A 20810-nucleotide genomic window follows, 5' to 3' on the forward strand; every position below is an offset into this window, starting at 1 on the left:
TGAAAACAAAAACTCTTTTGTAAAGTTATGCTAAAGAGGCACTCAAGAATTCAAGAAGAAATTGTGAGTACTGTAGAAATAGTTCTTTATTCAGATCTATAATATAAAACATTTGGTAGGGGCATAGGAGGGACAGATGAACTACAGGTAAGTAAAGGAATTTAAGTTTCTCCTTTTCTTGAACCTCTTCTCTTTACAATGTCTTTGGCTCCTCCTTCGTTTTCCCAGACAAGCCACCTTGGAAGCCTGCCCTTGCAAAGTTTCCCTGCCCCAACTCAATTCTGTTTTCCTCCTTTGTAGCTGATTTTGAGCCACACAGCCCCAGATGGTCAGTCTGAGAACAGACACAAGCTCTTTCAAAGATACAATATTGATTCCCTCTAGACCCACAATGACCTCTTTCTTCTACCTCTTCTTACTCCAGTTCACAAGGTTTTTAATCCCCACTGAACATAGAGCTTCAATATGGGTCAGAGAATGGGCCACAACTCAAAATCAACTGTTCTGACCCAGGAAGCTTCAACTGGCACAAGCAGTGTTCCATTAAGCAGGGTCTGGTGCCATTGTTTTATGCAAGGCTCACCAGCTGGCCTTGCTATGCTTGGCTAAAAATTAGACAAGGGAGGGAGGGTCTGGCTTGAATAGGAAGAGAGACAAGAGCTGGCTTAAAAGAGTGACACCCTAAGGACAAGCTTGAATGGACAGGAAATAGGCAATGTCCCCCACAGGGGTGGTTCTACTTTTACAGAAGAACCAAGAAGGCAGAAGAGAAACAAGTTTACACACACTTATGTGTCTCTGAAGCAAAACCAAGACAGAAGTACATGGAATCCACTCACTTCAATTCATGCACACCCCTTTGTCTCCAATCTAAGAAAAACCTCCTATGAGAGAATAAAACATAAAATTTTGGTTAATATTTTAAATTTTATAATAGGCACAGGAAACACAAAGATGTTCACAGACACTAGATTTCCCTTTGGGAAGCTAACTTTTTTAGCCATCTGTTTGAAGTGTCATTTATCCACTAGCAGAGAAATATGAGTTATCCTAGGTATTAATTTTGCAACTAGTTAATGAACCAGCATTTAAAAATGTAAATAATACTATATAAGAATTTTTAATAAAACACATTTTAGTAATACACATTAAGGATAATAAATATGATGCATTGATATTATTCCATGCCTACTTAAGCAGTTTATCAAGCACCATAAGAAAAGAATATTATGAACAGTTTGGATCACTAGTTCTACATTTTAGTAGAACTCTCACTTACCAACTGAATACCTAGGAAGAGTTTCTTCATTCCACTAAGCCTTATTTTTCTTTTATTTGTAAAATTAAGGGTATTAACACTATCTACAATGAGAGTGAGTCAAAAACTCTTAACATAAAAAATAGGATAATTATGACACATTGTAAAAACTTAATAAAAGATATAAATGCATTATTATTGTTACTACCAATTTGTGATGAGTTTGGAGTTGTCATAATGATGTCAATTATTGCACCTAGCCTAGCCAGTCCTATTATGTGTTTTTTAAATTACATTTTATTGATTATGCTATTAAAGTTGTCCCAATTCCCCCCCCTTTCCCCATTCCACCCAGCACCCCCCACTCCCTCAGACAATCCCCACACCATTGTTCATGTTCATGGGTCATACGTACATGTTCTTTGGCTATTTCATTTCCCATATTGTGCTCTATATCCCCATGGCTATTCTGTAACTGCCTATTTATATGTCTTAATCCCCTCACTTCTTCATCCATTCCTATACATCCCCTCCCTTCTGTCAACCATCAAAACGCTCTCCATATCCACAATACTGTTGCTGTTCTTCCTGTTTCCTTAGTTTGTTTTTATAAAGGCAGTTTTTAGATACAATTGTTGATAGATATGTATTTATTGCCATTTTATTGTTCATAGTTTTGACCTTCTTTTTCTTAAATAAGTCTCTTTAACATTTCATATAGTAATGGTTTAGTGAGGATGAACTCCTTTAGTTTTTTTGTCTGCCCTTTGATTCTAAATGATATCTTTGCTGCATAGAGCAATCTTGGCTGTAGGTCCCTGTAAGGACTCTGAATATTTCTTGCCAGTCCTTTCTAACCTGCAGAGTTCCTTTTGTGAATCAACTGACAGTCTTATGGGAACTCCCCTCTATGTAACTAACTGCTTTTCTCTTGCTGCTTTTAAGATTCTCAGTTTATCTTTAACCTTTGACATTTTAGTTTTGATGTGCCTTAAAGTGGGCTTCTTTGCATCCAATTTTTTTTTTAGCACTCTCTGTGCTTCCTGGACTTGCATGTCTAGTTCCTTCACCAAATCAGGGAACTTTTCTTTCATTATTTTTAAAATAGATTTCCAATTTCTTGCTCTTTCTCTTATCCTTTTGGCACCCCAATGATGTGAATGTGGGAATGTTTGATGTTGTTCCAGAGACTGCTTACACTATCTTCGTTTGTTTGGATTATTTTTCTTCTTACTGTTATGCTTGATTGTTTTTTGCTTCCTTATGTTCCAAATCATTGATTTAATTCTCAGCTGCATCCACTCTACTGTTGTTTCCCTGTAAATTGTTCTTTATTTCAATTAGTATATCTTTCATTTCTGACTGTGTGTTTTTTATGCTGTTGAGGTCCTCACTAAGTTCCTTGAGCATCCTTATAACCAGTGTTTTGAACTCTACATCTGATAGTTTGCTTATCTCCATTTCATTTAGTTTTTTTTTCTGGAGTTTTGATCTGTTCCTCCATTTGAGCCATGTTTCTTTGTCTCTTCATTGTGGTAGCCTCCCTGTGTTTGTTTCTATGTGTTAGTTAGTGATGCTAATGTAGTAGATGTGCTACAAGGTCCAAAGGCACAGCCTTCCTTATCACGTAAGCTGAGTACTTGACCTATTCCCTTTGTGTGGTCTGAGTACAGCTTCCTCTTATAGTTGAGCCTTGATTGCTGTTGACAAGTAAATAGGAGGAATTTACCCAGGCCAATCAGCAACAAGGACTGGCTGTGACCACTAACAACTAACCTTCACCCTCTGTGGAGGGTTACTGTGGAGGGGCAGTGTGGTGGTGCTTCAGTCTGGTCTATAGCTGTTCACTGGGTATACAGCCTCTGGGGTTTCCTGGATGCTCCCACCTGTGTTCTGCCTGGATCCACACTGCGTAAGCTATATGCAATCTGGGGTGGCTGCTTCTTGTGCTAGGCTTAGTGATACCCAGGCACAACCAAGCTATGATCTAGGCTGGCTGCTGTTAACCAGGGGCCACTTAGCAAGAGTTACAGGTGCTGTGGGCTTACTGAGGCTGGTTGTTGGTTGTTTGATAGGATTTAGGAAGTTGTGAAGTGTTAGCCAAGGCCAGCCATTCATACAGAAAAGTCTCTGTTAACAGTTTGGGTGGGCCCATAAGTTGGGTGGGGGGAGTGCCATGAGATATTCAGGGTGGGGCAAATAGTGTTATCCAGGCTGATGGAGTGTCATATGTGGCAACCGCCTGCTGGCTCTGTGGCTCTGTAGGGAGAGGACTCAGAAAAGGGACAATGGCCTCTGCCTGCCTTTCTGTCTGAGTGAACGCTGTCTCACAGCTGCTGCCTTGATGCCAGGCACTTCAATTCCTCCCTGTATGCCACTGGTGCCTCTCAAGCTTCTATCCTGGTTCTAGAGCTCTGAGGGAGGGAAAGAGTCTAAGTTCATATGTGGGTTCTTTAGGGGACTTCGGAAGTGTCTTCCACTGACTAAATATCTGCTGGTTTTTGCAGCCAGAAGTTATAAGGACTTATTTTCTTGGCATTGGAACCTGGACTGGGGAGCCTGGTGTGTGTTCCCAACCCTGGCTGGGAACCCTTGCTCCCAAGATATACCTCCCAAATTTTTATTCTCCACACGTGGATGTGGGACCAGCTTGTTCTGCTTCTCTGTCCCTCCTACTGGTCTGAATGGATGTGGTTTCTTTAATTCCATAGTTGTCACACTTTAATTCAATTAGATTTATGATGCTTCTGAGTGATGGTTTTTCCATATTTTAGTTGTAATTTTGATGTAGATGTGTAAGGAGGTGAGCCGTGTTTACCTATTCCACTACCTTGACTAGAAGTCTCATTGTGTTGGTTAAAGTGGATGTTAATACTAATGTCCATATACACTGTGCTTTATGTGAAGTGATCTGTCACTGATTCTGATCCTCCTTGTTTCTTAGCTTTTGGTTCTTAGCTTACTATATTTCAGAGTTCTTCCCTTTACTGCTCTTAATCTGATCTCCCTCTAAGCTAAGAACACTCTTGTTTCCACTCACTAAGGAAACTAGGTAATCTTACATGTTACATCAGTAGGTTTAAATTTTTCCCCAATTCTAAACAAGCAGAAGAAAGCTTCAAGACCCTTCTATAGAGACAAGTACAAGGGATTTATGACAGTTGTTTCCTTCGACCTGCAGAGAGGTCTCCTGGAGTAAGGATATTTCCACTGGAGGAGGAGAAGACAGTGCTGTGCAGAGAGGGATGAAACAGTGCAAAACCTGCAGATAGTCAAGGGCATGTTGGAGAAGGCTTAACCTTTACAAGTGACCGTGAGGAAAAAAAGAAAGGCTTTCAAATGGTGAGACTGGAGAGCTAGCTCTCAGAGTATTGTATAATGCTAATAAAAATAGCTAAAATTATAAGCATTTTCAATATTTTAGGTGCTATGTTAAGCATTGTAGATATATTATCTCATTTAATCCTTACAACAATCCCATTAAATTTGTCCTATAATTATACTCATTCTTTAGATGATAAAACTAAGAGTTGAGAAGACCAAATAAATATTTCTCAAAGCCTATGCAAGATGATTTTATTTCAAATTCTATGCTTGTAACTACCATGCTATACTCTGTCATAGAACTAGTGTCTCTCCAATCCAATAATTTTGGATTGCTTTTGTGGGAATGAAGAGCCAGAGGAGGTTTGCAAGAGAAAAGTAATATAAGATTTATTTTTTAGGAAAATAACTCTGAACAATGGATAATAGAGGAGAGATGTTAAAGGGAAGAACATTATGGATATTTAAGTCCTGAACAGGACCTATCCTAAGTATTTGGTGCAGGGATGAAGAGGAGGGGAGGAACTCTAGAAACATCTCCAAGTATAAGGAATAGGATTCGGGACTGGCTGGAGGAGAGAAGAGGGGAAGTACAGTACGTCACCCAGGCTTTTAGATCAATGAACGAGTGGATGGTATGGCTACCATCTATGTTGGGGCAACATTTCTTATTCTGTCTTTAGGGAACAGAAGTATTAAGGTTATCACTCAAAAGGAACCCATTATTAAACATGGTTGAATTAAATGTGATTGTTTGATGCAGGACTTCTCAACATGGTCAAACACTGCCTCACACTGGGAATCATCAAGAGAACAATGCCTTATGCATTAGGGGATGCCCAGGAGCCTTGGAAATATGGGTCTGGTGCTCAAGAGAGCTGGCCAGAAGGTAGAGTTTTGAGGATTATTTTCTTCAGCTGATCTTTGATAATAGCATTTCTGTGTTTGTCAAAGTGCCTCCTCACTTGATAGAAGTTGTTAAATAAAGATACTCTTTAAATCCTCAAACGAGCATGTATATGAGAGGGCCACCCACCCAAAAAAACTAGAATTTTCTTCTGGAGGGTGGGACCCTTGTAGTACAGGCTTCCCTTGTTAGGAACCCACCTGTATCAGTGTACCAGCTGACATTGTTGTGAGTTACATTCGGCTCCAGTGAATTTTTTTAAGACTCTTTCAGTGTGATTGCCCATTTCATGGTGGGTAATTGACAAGTGCACCTGCCCACACTGTGCTGAGTGTTCAGCAGTTTTTGACCAAAAACATCATGACCCCTGTACCCCACCCTTCCTGTTCACCCATCTTTGCCCTGAGCAACTTTTTCTTTTTGTTTGCATGGATGAAAAAAAGTCCTCAAAAGGAAATGTTTTATCAATGTGGAAGAGGTGAAACAAAAAATGGCAGAAGCACTAAAAGTCATCAAAATAGACAAGTTCAAAAACTGTTTTGAGCAGTGGAATAAAAGTCTTGTTTGATAGGTGTATTGCATTAAATGGAGAGTACTTTGAGGGTGACTGAAATTTAAACATGTAAGAATAAATACACAGTTTTTAATAAATAAAAGGCATTCTGGGGGTGAGTTTGGGGTCCCCCCGTACATCACAAGTTGGAAATGCAATATAGGTGAATACTATAATACATCTGCCCCTGGGTGGAAGCAGTTAGCTTTGTATACAAACTATGTACCATTCAATTCAAAACGGCAAACTGTGGGGATTACTGGAATACAATGTTTATCAACTGCATAAAGAAACAGAGACAAGACTTGGTTAATTGTTTCATATGCCACTGGAAGAATCAGGGGAGCCTGGGACTCTGCTGCAGCAGGCTTGAGGGTTCAGAGTAAATTCAGTTGACTGGGGACTTATTTGCCCCACAGGAAAAACCATCTGTGCCACTGCTTGTAGAATCCCACTAGCTTTTCGTACATTGGCAGAAATATGCTCCCAGCTGCCCAAGTCTGTGGTTTCTCTGGTCATACAGTAAAAGGATTGTGACCTTAAACAACCCACAAGGGTTTAAATGACAGAGCTGGGAATCCCTTCCTGGCAACCACAGTGCAATCTGTTGACTATCATTTTGCATCAGAGTGGAGCAGCTTAACTCTTTTTCTCAAAGACTTACTAAAACATCTAGTGTCACCATGGTTCACTTAGACAGTGACAACTCCTTAATCAAGATGACACTCTTATTTTTTTACTATTCTAATTAAACTCTTAACATGTGCCAGGCAGTTATAAATGCTTTATAGATACTAAGTTCCAACCACATAAGATAGTACCATAATTATCCTTATTTAATAAATGAGGAAAAGGAGGCACAAAGAGGTAAAAGCAGTTGCCTAACATCACACAGCCTTACACAGCAGAGAGGTAAGGATTTTAGTTCATATATTTGCATCCATGGGCTGTCAACAGACAAGTCATATAATTCCCAGTGGATCTGCCCAAACTTTAGTCATTCACATACCACATACAACTGATTGTTGACCACATGCTGCCTTTATATTATTTATTTAATGTAGAATGTAGAACATGTAAACTCACACAACTGATGTGTTAATTTTTTCTAATTCATGTGAAAAGGAACTCTTAACTCTTTAAAAACATTGTCCTTGTCTTTCCTAAAAGTTGTTCTCTAGCCATCTATGAGCATTCACTTTTCCTCTGAACAGGTTACATTGTAAACTAGAAAGTTCCAAACATTACATATGTATAGCTATTCAACACAGTCAACAGCTATAGAGTACCTGCAACTCTGTCTGGGGCAGTGTGCCATGGTGATTCCTCATTCCTTATCACCTGTCCGTGACACCAAGCCGGAGAACCAGACCCCACACAGGTGTTTTTCCCACCCTGGGACAGGAGTGAGCACTAGGTAATTGAGCATTTTACATCAGAATACCCTAATTTCTAATTGTCTTCTCTCCCCAAGATGTTAAACCCCTCCAGAATATTACCATTCTATCCTCTGTAACCACTAATAAAGAGCCTTGAACTCTGTGCTCAGTGATTGATAGAGTACCAATAAATCCATGAAGGAACAAAAAAGAAGAAAAAAAGACACAGTAATTGAGCCCACACTATATGCCAAAAACCCTTCTGTCATTATCTTATTCATTTGTAAATAATCTTCACAGCAGCTCCGTGTGGTAGGAAACTGAGGTGAAGGGAGGCCAAGGAGATCGCAGAGGTTTATGTGGCTGGCAGGTGGCAAAGCTGAAAGCAAAATCAATATCCTGCCAATTTCAGGTGAGTTGTTCCTTCTACTGCAGCAGATTCTGCACTGTGCTTCTACTAGAAAAAGACACTTGAGGAGAAGGAGTGAAGACCACCATCTCCATCAGGAAAGATGCTGCAGTTTCCATTATTTCAGAACATGAGTCATCTGCTACTAAGTGCTAAATTCACAGACAATAGCAAACTGTGACCACTGGCAAAAGACTGTGGAAAGAAAGCCTAAGCATAAGATGACCAGGAAAATGAACCAACACAATAAATTCTGTGGGCAAGAGTCTTGACCAGGCTCTCAGTCTCCATTCTGAGTCATACACATTCCCGGTTAGAGCATGGCCAATTGGTTTATGTCCGAATGGATTGGGCACCTGTGGGTCCAGCAGCTGCAAGGCTTTTCATCTTGGCTCATTCACAGTGGATTAACAAGTCATGCCTGGGAAGGAGAGATGACCAGTCCCTTGACTGTTCAAAGCCTCACTTAACACTCTTGGATTGAACGTCAAGTGGGAACCAGCAAACTATAAAGGAGTGTGCAAGTGGGGAGCGGAGCAGCTTCTCAGGGGCCCCTGAGGACCTCAGCATGTGTGAGGACAGTGCCCTGGCTGCCATTGGCTGACCTACAGACAGCGTGTCTCGTGCACCCAGGACTTTTTCCTTTAGTCTGCCCTGGTTCACTCTGCAAAGAGAAACGTGCCTAACTATAAAGGTCTCCTAAAATATACAGAGAAGTTAAACTTGAGGGATCTTTCCCAGAGAATGTAGATTTATTTCATTAATTAAAATAAGTATAAAAACACCTCTTGCCTTAAAAAATCAAGAATATTGAATTTCAGTAGCAGAAAATGCCTTATTTTTTAATTTGGGGAATGGAGAGGGGCTTTGACCCATGTGTGAGCTCATATCTCAGGGGCTCCCCCCTATTCCTTTATGCAGGATTATTATGGGACTGAGGATTGAAGACTGCCAGGTGAACACACAAAAATATCATCTCTCTTCTTTTTCTTTCTTCTTGTATGAATATCTTTTAGATTTAAAAATAATAATCTTGGTATGTAAATTATATCTTGGTAAAAAATCTTAATCCTAATCAGTCCAACATAAAACTTCTCCATCATGACTTCTACCTTAGAAATATGTTCCTTCTTTAGTTTCTTTCTTTTTTCCCTTCCTTCCTTCCTTCCTCCCTTCCTGTCTTCCTTCCTTCCTTTCTACCACACATGCTCTACCTGGTGAACTGGGACAGTGAAGGTTATGTGTGACATCAGGATGCCCTAGTTCTCTGGAAGGAAAAAATATATGAAGAGCTGGATTTATCCCCCAGAATACACTTGTACTGTAAACACACACACACATGGGACCCAGGCTCTGAGAAGGCCATGTGAGAATGCCAGGGGGGCAAGATCTTTTCTACCAGGGCAGAAAGAAGAAGAAGTGCTTATGATAACAGCTAATGTTCAATCAGGTGCCAGACAGTTTTTGCATCACCTAACACACTTGAACTCTTTGTCCTTCTTCACCAAATTATTATTCTGCTATGATCTCCATTTCACAGATGAATAATCTGAAGTGCAAAGTGTTTTTAACTAGTCTAAAATCATCCAGTTGATAATGAGAGAGCCCTTATGTAAACCTAGGTAGAGTAACCCAGCATCCAGCACTTAATAATGCCCTGTTTCCTAATGTTCAAGAGATGGGGTATTATATGCTTAGCCAAGGCAGCCTGACTAATGCCTCTCCCTCTTTAGAAATCAATAGGCACATGCCCCCTGCTGAGCTAACCTCACAGATCCCACTGTCAGGAAGCAGTTGGACTGCCTTTTTTGCATGAGGAGAAGAGGAGGATGAAAGAGAATATCACCCTCCAGCTTTTAAATAAGATGGTTACCTAAAGACAGGAATTTCAGAGACACAGAGCTGAGAGAGTGGTAGTAGTCACGACAGTTGTAACTGACATGAAGCATGAATTACAAGAAATATGGCGTGATGCAAAGAGTGGGGATGCAGACTAAAGATGGGGGTGGGAAGAAAAGACAGTCTCCACATCTTGGAAAGCTTTGCTCCAAGGCTTTTGACGTTATCCTTCAGGTCAGTGCATCACCAACTTTTCCATTCTAAAGACTTAAGAAATTGATTGCATATTTCCACAAGTCCTGGTCAGGAGCCAGCAACTCCATATGTGAAATTCTGCTACAATCCCATGTTTCATCTTTAACATCCAGGAAAATTATGTGTTCTACTCCACAATACATTCATGTTTGTTAATATAAAAATAATGTTTTAGCCCTGGCTGGTGTAGCTCAGTGGATTGAGCGTGGGCTATGAACCAAAGGGTCACCAGTTTGATTCTCACTCAGGACACATGCCTGGGTTGTGGGCCAGGTCCCCAGTGGGGTCCACATAACAGGCAACCACACATTGATGTTTCCCTCTCTCTTTCTCCCTCCCTTCCCCTCTCTCTAAAAATAAATAAATAATAATTTAAAATCTTTAAAAAATAAAAAATAATGTTTTACATTCCTCATCAATGGTTTTTGGAAGCTCTGCCATGTTTAGTCTCTGCCCTTGCATACTTCATGATGCTCTTTACCCCAAGAAGTATTCATTTTCTGACTTGAGAATCATAGTCTTCAATGCAAGGAACCATCAAAAGGTATTAAACTAGGTAGTGCCACCATTAGGTTTGAAATTTAGAAAGTACTCTGTGATAACAGCACAGGAAATAGAGTGGAGGGGAGCAAAGCAAGAAAGAGGGAGACAATTAGTTAGGAGACTATGCCAATTTTACAGGCAAAAGATAGTTAAAAGCCAGCAATTAAACAATATTCAGAGCCCCTCAGCTGGTTGTGATTCTTGAGAACAAGAACCAGGGAGAGACATTTTCCAAAAGGCTGGAAGAAATATCTAGAATTTAGTTTAGAAAAGAGCTTTGTTTCTTCTTAATCATCTTTGTAACCTGCTGGATTCTCAATAGTCAGACTAACCATGAGTTTAGGGCAGCAGCATAGTAGGGACATGGTTGGGGGAGAGAAATTAGAAACAAAATACTATAATACCATCATACGTTTTAGCTCTATGCCACTTTAAAAGATGAGTTTATTTAACAGATTGTTACTAGCTTCATTTTTATTTTTATATGGGAGTGGGGCTACTATAATCTTTCAGGGCATGATGCCCCCCCCTAAACTCTTAATCTAATCCTTAGGGGGAGGTGGCTGAGTTCCACCCTTTGTGGAGCCCGAGAAGACCAGAGAAGGGTGTCAGGGTCAATGTGCACACTCAGTCCAAGGCTAGGACTCCCCAAAGACACAAGAATTTCCCCAATCACTGATGCAGTATTACTGATGGAGAAGTGCACAGAAAGAGAATTTACTGAGTGGCCATAAATGGCTGCATTGATAAAAGAACTGGCAGACAGCAGCAGCTGCGGGCCTGGCAGACAAACTTTCAGGCTTTGCAATTCCACACAGGGTCAGTGTCAGCTCTCTTTAGAGTGCATATGATGACATAGTTGGATTCAAGCAATACGTTTTATCTGAGAATGGAAATACTATTTGAATAAACAGTCAATTTGCTGCTGTCCCTCTTTGTAAGGGAGCTCTTATTTTTCCTTCCCAATTTAAGCCAGATTTAAATCCTAATTTTATCAATAGAGGACACATTATTAACTTTCTCTTTTTCTAACAGGTTCTCCTAATTGATAGCTCTTAATTCATATCTGGCATTCTCATTTTTTTCTTTTTGCAAAACAAACAATAACATTGGGGGTAACACAAGACAATAATAAAAATTACAGTAAAAATAATGTATCTCTCATTTATTTAGCACGAATTCTATGCTAAGTGACTGACATCGTCTCAAATGGTCTTCACAACAAATCAAAAAGATGTGTAATCATTGTTACCTCCATTTTCCAGATGAGGAGATTGACCTTTCAGATGGCAGAGCTGGGATTCAAAGCCTGGCAGATGTATTCTGAGTCAAGGTCTCTTCACCTGTGAGTCATATTGACTGTTCTTCTGCCAAGAAGCTTCCTGTCTTCCATTCAGAGATAACTTGGCTAGAATTGGCCCCATAAACCCATTTTTGGATCCAACTTCCTCCTGCTGTGATTCACTTCCGGGTCACCTCTAACCTCCATAAGCTTTGAGAGATGTTCGAATGTCAGGATCACATTTGTTCATTCTAGCTGTAGCACTTCTTTTCCTGAGGACATGCTATTTTCATTAGGATTAAAATAGCTTTTAGCAATAAATATTAAAAACCTGCCCAGTGAAAAGAGCAGCTTCCTCAGAAGCTTATGAGGATTAGAATTTTTAAGCAGGTCCTGCTATGTAGGACCACCCCTCTTCTTCACCACCCCTTTGTGTGCTCCTGCACTGTTGGGCTTTTGGCATCAATCAGATTTGGTGTTTTGCTCAGACCAGTGCCTACTAATTGTCTGCCCCTATTGCTGCATGCTCCAGATAGAATGGTGCAGGGGAAATAGAACCTCACTCCTTCTCCCACCCCTGAGGGATTCGTATTTCATGCGCTTGATCTTTGTTGGTGGCAAAATGAAAAAGCTTGCTATATGCAGCAGCTTTCCTCCTTCATGTTCAACTGTTGTCCCACTGATGGGGAACCTCAGCCATCCTCTTTGTTACAGAGCCACCCATATTAGACAGACAGACAGACAGACAGATCAGCAAAAGCCAGGAATCAGCTAGTTTGGGGCTGGGAGGCTCTCTGTGTGTGGTGATTCAGCAGAGAGACTTGGAAAAATTAATTATTTTATCTATGGACTGTGATTCCATGGCTTTATGGCATGAGACACTGATCTTTAGATCACTGGTCTGTAAAATGAAGATGATAATACCACCTATTGGGGCTGCTGGGAGAATTAAAGGAGTTGTATAAAGTTTTAGCACAAGGCTGGGAGCAGGAAGGTGCTGTCTGAATGTTAGTGCCTTCCCCTCCCATCTCTGGCCACAAGCTTGGATAGTAGGTGAGGCATTTATTATCCATGTTCCTAAACATCCCCAAAGGCTTGTGGTTCCTGCATTACAAACCACATTGACTATGCTAGGCTAACTGGGTGTCCTTGGGCCTAAGTTTCTCCATTCAAATATATGAGCCTGGGATTTTTTAAAGTACACAGTAATTATATTCTTGGACAAATGGCACATTTTTTAAAAAAGCACAGAGAATTCTTTCAGCACCCAGAGCTGGGTCAGAATTGCTTGATATATGTGTAGTAACTCACGGTAACTAATGATTTACAATAAATAGTTCAGCAAAGAAAAGTCTGGGTAAACTCTATATTTCATCCTTCTGGCAATGAGCTACAAAAGGTTTGCATCTTAAATCAACCAGTGGCTGTATACCAGAAGGATGTGGTCTGAATAGATTTGTATGACGGGGCAATTACTCATCACCGAAAGGATCTCAGCTGTCATCATGGCTTCCCCTTAAGCAGTCAGTGAGTGAGCAGTTATGGAATTACAGAGCTGACCTCTTGTGCACTGCCCTGAAGCTTCCCGAGCCAGAGTCATAGAGGATGTTCATCATGAGACCCAGGAGGCACAGAGAACAGTCAGCACCCACAGCTGGGAAGATGACATCTAGAAGGGGCGGCTTTTTCTCCGTCTTTGTTCTGGTCACTAGTGACAATTTTGGCAGGTGGCAGAAAAACCATATGGAGTGTCCCCTAGTTTAGAATCCTCATGGCATGAGGGCTAGGGACACTATGGAGGGATGCAGAGACTGCAGTCTTGGGGCCTGGAATCCCAGCTTTGCTAATCACTGACTTGGAAAAGAATATATCTCTCTGATTTGCTGTTTTACTAGCTACAAAATGGGGGTAATATTCCTAGTTCAAAAGATTTTTGTATACTAGGGTGCATGAAAGTGTCTGGCACTTGGTGAATGTTGCTTTTCCACCTTATAAAATGATAGCTAATATTTATGAAGTGTTACTATATGCCAAGAGCTGTGCTAAGCACATTACATAGATTTTGCTCATAACAAGTTTCCATTTTATAGATGAGGAAATTGAGGAACAGAAGGCTTAACTGGCTTTCCCATATTTAGCTAGGATGGAGTGAGTACATAGCAGAAACAGGCTTTGGCCTTGGCAGGTTGGATCCAGACCATCTTATAGTTGTAATATGGAAACATTCTCCACTAAAGACTATAGAGCACTTTCTGTGTCAATATACAACATGCAGGTCTCCATTCTCAAAGAGTTTATCCAGTCTCATCACAAGCAAGATAGAAGTATCAGAAGTCAAACAGCATGCATGTAGAAACCCACCAGAGGCACCGGAGCTCAGTGGAAGAACATGAACTTGCTCTCAGAGACATGGGTTGCTTCTCCCTCATCTTCCACTTTTGCCGTGTTTTCACTTTAGGGTTTCCTAAATGTCAGGGTTTTATAATTCTAAGGCTTCAATCTTGAGCTAAAGAATAAAGCCTGATTTGTGTTTAAGCAAAAAGTAAGGAAATATGCCAGAGAGACAGAGTTAATAAAATGTGGGACTTTTTCCTCCACATATAAAGAAATCTTTTGAGACTTCCAGTCAAGATGGAGGCATAGGTAGACACACTGTGCCTCCTCACATAACTGAAAGAAGGACAACAACAATTTAAAAACAAAAAACAGCCAGAACCAACAGAAAATTGAACTGTAAGGAAGTCTGACAACCAAGGAGTTAAAGAAGACACACTCATCCAGACCGGTAGGAGGGGTGGAGAGAGGCAGCCAGGCGGAGAGGACTTATGGCCAGGTGGTGGCTGGTGGACCCAGCAAGGCAGTAGATTGTGGAATGGGGTGCACAAAGAAGCTGCAGCTGGCTGGCAAGGCAGCAGCTTGTGGACCCAACAAGGTGGCAGCTGGTGCAGCAGGTGGCCCCACATTCATGTGCAGAAAAACCTGGAGAAACAACTGGGGGGGCAGGATGGTCTATGCAGCCCAGGGCCCCACTGCAGGGAAATAAAACCTTAAAACACCTATTGAAAACACCTTTGGGGGTTAAAGAGTCAGTGGGAGCCTCACAGGAGAGTTTATTGGAGAGACCCACAGGGTCCTAGAACATACACAAATCCACCCACATGGGAATCAGCACCAAAAGGGCCCGATTTGCTGGTGGGAAGCAGGGGAAGTGACTAAAATCCAGCAGAGAGCAGAGCAAGTGCCAATTTTCCTTCAGACCCCTGCCCCACATACAGCATCACAATGCAGCACGTGGGTTGCTCTGCCCTGGTGAACACCTAAGGCTCTGCCCCTCACTATGTAACAGGTGTGTCAAGACAAAAAAAAAATGGCCCAAATGAAAGAACAGATCGAAGCTCCAGAAAAAAAATACAACTAAGTGATAAAGAGGTAGCCAACCTATCAGATGCACAGTTCAAAACACAGGTAGTCAGGATGCTCACAGAATTGGCTGATTTGGTTACAAATTAGATGAAAAAATGAAGGCTATGCTAAGTGAAGTAAAGGAATATATACAGAAAACCAATAGTGATAGGAAGAAAACTGGGACTTAAATCAGCAGTGTGGACGAGAAGGAAGAAAGAAACATCCAACCAGAAAAGAATGAAGAAACAAGAATTCAAAAAAATGAGGAGAGGCTTAGGAACCTCCAGGACATCTTTAAACATTCCAACATCCAAATTATAGGGGTACCAGCAGGAGAAGAGGAAGAGCAACAAGTGGGAAAGCTATTTGAACAAATAATAAAGGAGAACTTCCCCATTCTGACAAAGGAAGTAGACTTCCAGGAAGTCCATGAAGCTCAGAGTGTCCCCAAAAAGTTGGACCCAAGAAGGAACACACCAAGGCACATTATCATTACATCAGCCAAGATTAAAATGAAGGAGAGAATCCTAGAAACAGCATGAGATAAGGAAACAGTTACTTACAAAGGAGTTCCCATCAGACTGTCAGCTGATTTCTCAAAAGAGACCTTACAGGCAAGGACGGGATGGCAAGAAGTATTCCAAATCATGAAAGGCAAGGACCTCCATCCAAGATTGCTCTATCCAGCAAAGTTTTCATTTAGAATGAAAGGGCAGATAAAGTGATTCTCAGATAAGGTCAAGTTCAAGGAGTTCATCATCACCAATCCCTTATTATATGAAATGTTAAAGGGATTTATCTAATAAAAATAAGATAAAAAGTATGAACAGTAAAATAACAGCAAACTCACAATTATTAAGAACCACACATAAAACAAAAGAAAAGCAAACAACTAGAACAGGAACAGAACCACAGAAATGGAGATCACATGGAGGGTTAGCAATAGAAAAGTGGGAGGAGGAGAGAGGGGGAAAAGGTACAGAGAATAAGTAACATAGATGGTAGGTAGGAAATAGATAGGGGAGGGTAAGAATAGTATAAGAAATATAGAAGCCAAAGAACTTATATGTACAACCCATGGACATGAACTAAAGAGGGGGAATGTGGGTGGGAGGGGGTGTGCAGCGTGGAGGGGAGTGAAAGGGAGAAAATGAGACAACTGTAATGGCATAATCAATAAAATATATTAAAAATAAAAAAGCAAGTAAAAATAAGAAAATGTCAAGTAAGCTAAAAAATAAATATTTTTTAAAGAAATATATAATAAAAAGATTAAAAAATGTTTCATGGGAAAATCAGAACCACTGTTGACAACAAGTTATTATGTAAGAGGGTGTGGGAAGAAGGTAAGGAGTATAAGTTGCAATTTTTTTTAAGTTCAGAAGGATCACTTGACCTCAACAGATTATAAAATGAATGTTATCTTGTTATTCAAGAGCAGAGAGGACCATCCATCACTCTAATGACCCTACCCTCACTTTAAAAATAAGTAACCAAATGGAGGGTGGTGATTGCTTTTCATAGATCACAAAGGAGCAAGTTAAAGACCAGGGTTTCAGCCCCTTGCTTCCAACAGTGGCATAAACCTTGTCCCTGGTAAGCAAAATGTCCTGTCCTCTTAGGTCCTGGCATTGAATGGGCTGAGAACTGATGGAGGGGCCACCACCTTCCTGAGAAGCTGCATATTCATAGGAGAAGAGAGTGCCCACTGACCCTACTGTATTCTGTTCCCTATCTGCTGACTGCACTTGGTGGCCCTGTGTGAGTGAGGCCTCAGCTACAGGGAAGCTGAAGCCTGAACTCAGCCCTGTTTGGGGAGAGAGGAACTGCCCTGGTCAAGGAACTTTGGATAGGGATTGGTCAGAAGGGAAAGGAGCCAAGGCAGCCATTTAATTTTCCTGGGCTGAGTAAGTCATCCTTCCCAACCTGCTCTACTGAGAATAAGCACAACTGTCCTCAGAATGTCAAAGCCCTGCCTTCTTTTCAGTAAGTCACATGAGAATCAAAAATAGATACACTGTGCCACTTTAACTAAAGGCACTTGAACCTGCGCGAATGGGAATGGCTAGTTTTGGTGGATACTTTGAGATCTCCTTGCCTCATCAAAACCAAACATTGGGAAGTATTTTCCTACTGAGTCTTTAAGACTGTTTGTTACATGGATTTTGGCAATATATAGTTACATCTCCTGTTCATGAGGTTGCCAGCTAAGAGTCACCTGTTCCCAAGAAATGAGGTTTCACAATGTAACACCTACTTTGATTCAGCACTGAAATATTTAGTAAAGCACTATCCCCTAAAATGTGTTTCTTCAAACATTTGTCCTATGATATAATCTTTGAAAAATGTTCTCCATGGAAAGGATAGAACACAGTCCCTTCACACAGTGGCATATCGAAGGTAGGAACACTAACTGTATGACCTGAACACAGCATTTCCCAAATGTATTTGTTCATTGAGTTCTTTTGCTTTTTCAGTATGTAGAGGCAGCCCCAATCCCTGGTTTAGTGGAACATACTTTGGTAAATGCTGACACAGTCTGGAGAAATTGCTTCTGTACCATGATCTCTAGTGCAGAGGCAAACATTCTGCTTTTTACCACAAGATTTCCACAGTGGAGGAATAGTAATAATCCCAATAATATTGTCATTTTACCTTCACATCTGCATTGTGTCTACATGGGCTGACAAGCCAGCACTGCCTCACCAACTGTTGGAAGGTGTCTCTGAGCAATACACATTGCTTTCATGTTAGAAAAACAATTAGTATTTCCTTCTGCAAAAAGCCTTACTCCAATTTTTCAACATTTTTTTTGTTAGTAAAACTAATCAGTTTGGTATTCCACTGAAAACATAATATATGACATCAGGAAAACTTGTAAATGACCCAAGGTCATGATCATGCAGGAAAGCAAAAGGACCTTCATGGCACTTATTATTAAAGCAATTCTACTAAGCAGGCTCTCTTATTCGACTCATTTTACAGATGAGGAAACTGAAGACAACTTCTCAGGATCTCACTGGAAGTCACAGTTAGAACTTGAACTCAGGCAGTCAGACTCAAATCTCATGTTCTTAACTACAGAGGGGATTGGTAAATGATGGAGACTCCAGGTTGGTTCGCTCAGAGTGACTACCAGCAAGGAGGCCACAGAAGTGCTTGGTGCTCTTTCTTCCAGAGGTGGAGCAGCAAAATACCTTTTTCAGATTTTTATGCTATCTCTGCCCACTGCCCATATCTGACAGTTCCAACAGCTGGGGCTGTCTTCTAGTTAGCAGGGGCCTTATTAGCTGTGGCTTCCATACACCCCGTTTATGAGAGGATTCTCCCCAAAATGTATGGAGAATGGTCACTACAGATGATACACGGCAACTAGCCAAATAGAACACTAACATATACTCACCTTAGAACACTATGCCTGTGAAAATAAGCAAAATGATACTTCTAAGGCTGTACTCCAGCAATTAGCCATATATCCTCAGGTCTGCCAAACTTCACACCTCATATCTGTGTCCCAATTATGAGTACCCTATTGTCAGAGAAATGCACCATTATTAGATAAACTGCTCTGTTTCATGAGATTTTATCTAGAAATTAAAGGCTATTAAAATATTCATAGCTTTTGATGCAGTAATTTTACATGAGGGAATTTAGGCTAAGGAAATCTTTTTTTATCTATTTCTCCCATCCCAGCCTCCCCCGCCCCTTGCTCCCCACCTCCCTCCCATTCTACCCCCCTTAGTTCTAGTCCCTGTGTCCTTCCTATTTGTTCCTCCAAATCCCTCCTCCTTTTTCCCCTTAACTTCCCTTCCCTCTCCCCTCTGGTCACTGTACCCCTTGTTCTCTATTTCAGTGTCTTTGGTTTTTTTTTTCTGCTTGCTTGTTTGTTTTGTTGTTTAGCTTACTGTTAAAGGTGAGATCATATGGTATTTGTCTTTCAGCACCTGGCCTATTTCACTCAGCATAATGCTTTCCAGTTCCATCCATGTTGTTGCAAAGGGTAGTAGCTCCTTCTTTCTCTCCGCTGCATAGAATTCCATTGTGTATATATACCACAATTTTTTGATCCATTCATTTACTGATGGGCACCTAGGTTGCTTCCAACTCTTGGCTATTGTAAATTGTGCTGCTATGAACATTGTGGTGCATAGGTTCTTTGATATTGATGTTTTAGGATTCTTAGGATATAATTCCAGCAGTGGAATTGCTGGGTCAAAAGGCAGGTTGATTTTTATTTTTCTGAGAAAATTCCATACTGTTTTCCATAATGGTTGTACCAGTCTGCAATCCCACCAACAGTGAACTAAGGACCCCTTTTCCCCACACCCTCTCCAACATTTGTTGTTTGTTGCTTTGTTTATGATAGCCATCCTGACGGGTGTAAAGTGGTATCTCACTGTGGTTTTAATTTGCATCTCTCTGATAGCTAACGATATTGAGCATCTCTTCATGTGTCTCTGAATGTTCTGTATGTCCTCCTTGGAGAAGTGTCTGTTCAAGTCCTTTTCCCATTTTTTAATTGGGTTGGGTGTCTTCTTAGAGTGGAGTCTTGTAAGTTCTTTGTATATTTTGGAGATTAAACCTTTGTCTGAGGTATCATTGGCAAATATGTTTTCCCATACAGTTGGTTGTCTTGCTAATTTAATACTGTTTTCTTTAGCCACGCAGAAGCTTTTTATTTTGATGAGATCCCATTTGTTTATTCTTTCCTTTACATTCCTTACTCTAGGGGACATATCAGTAAAAACGTTGCTGCATGAAATATCTGAGATTTTCTTGCCCATGTTCTCCTCTAGGACTTTAATGGTGTCACGGCTTATATTTAAGTCTCTTATCCATCTTGAATTTATTTTGGTATATGGTGTGAGTTGGTGCTCAAGTTTCATTTTTTTGCACGTAGCTGTCCAGTTCTCCCAACACCATTTGTTGAAGAGGCTATCTTTACTCCATTTTATGTTACTACCCCCTTTGTCAAATATTAATTGACTGTAGAGAGTTGGGATGATTTCTGGGCTCTCTGTTCTGTTCCACTGGTCTATGTGCCTGTTTTTATGCCAGTACCAGGCTGTTTTGATTACAGTGGCCTTATAATACAGTTTGATATCAGGTATTGTGATCCCTCCTACTTTGTTCTTCTTTCTCAAAAGTGCAGCTGCTATTCGGGCTCGTTTATGGTTCCATATAAATTTTCTAAGTGTCTGTTCTATGTCTGTGAAATATGCCATTGGTACTTTAATAGGTATTGCATTGAATGTGTATATTGCTTTGGGTAGTATGGACATTTTGATGATGTTAATTCTTCCAATCCATGAACACGGTATATGTTTCCATTTGTTTGTGTCTTCCTTGATTTTTTTCTTCAGGGCTGTGTAGTTTTCTGCATACAGGTTTTTTACCTCCTTAGTTAGGTTTATTCCCAGATATTTTATTTTTCTTTTTGCTATATCAAATGGGATTTTTTTCCTTGATTCCTGCTCCTGCTGATTCACTGTTGGTATACAAAAATGCCTTTGATTTCTGGATATTGACTTTGTATCCTGCTGTTTTGCCAAATTCATTAATTAGTTTGAGCAGTTTTGGGGTAGAGTCTATAGGATTTTCCATGTACACTATCATGTCATCTGCAAACAGTGACAGTTTTGCTTCTTCCTTTCCT

This window comes from Artibeus jamaicensis, unplaced genomic scaffold, assembly GCF_021234435.1.
Source record: "Artibeus jamaicensis isolate MK-2021 breed Jamaican fruit bat unplaced genomic scaffold, CSHL_Jam_final scaffold_1964, whole genome shotgun sequence".
In the NCBI taxonomy this organism is placed as follows: domain Eukaryota; kingdom Metazoa; phylum Chordata; class Mammalia; order Chiroptera; family Phyllostomidae; genus Artibeus; species Artibeus jamaicensis.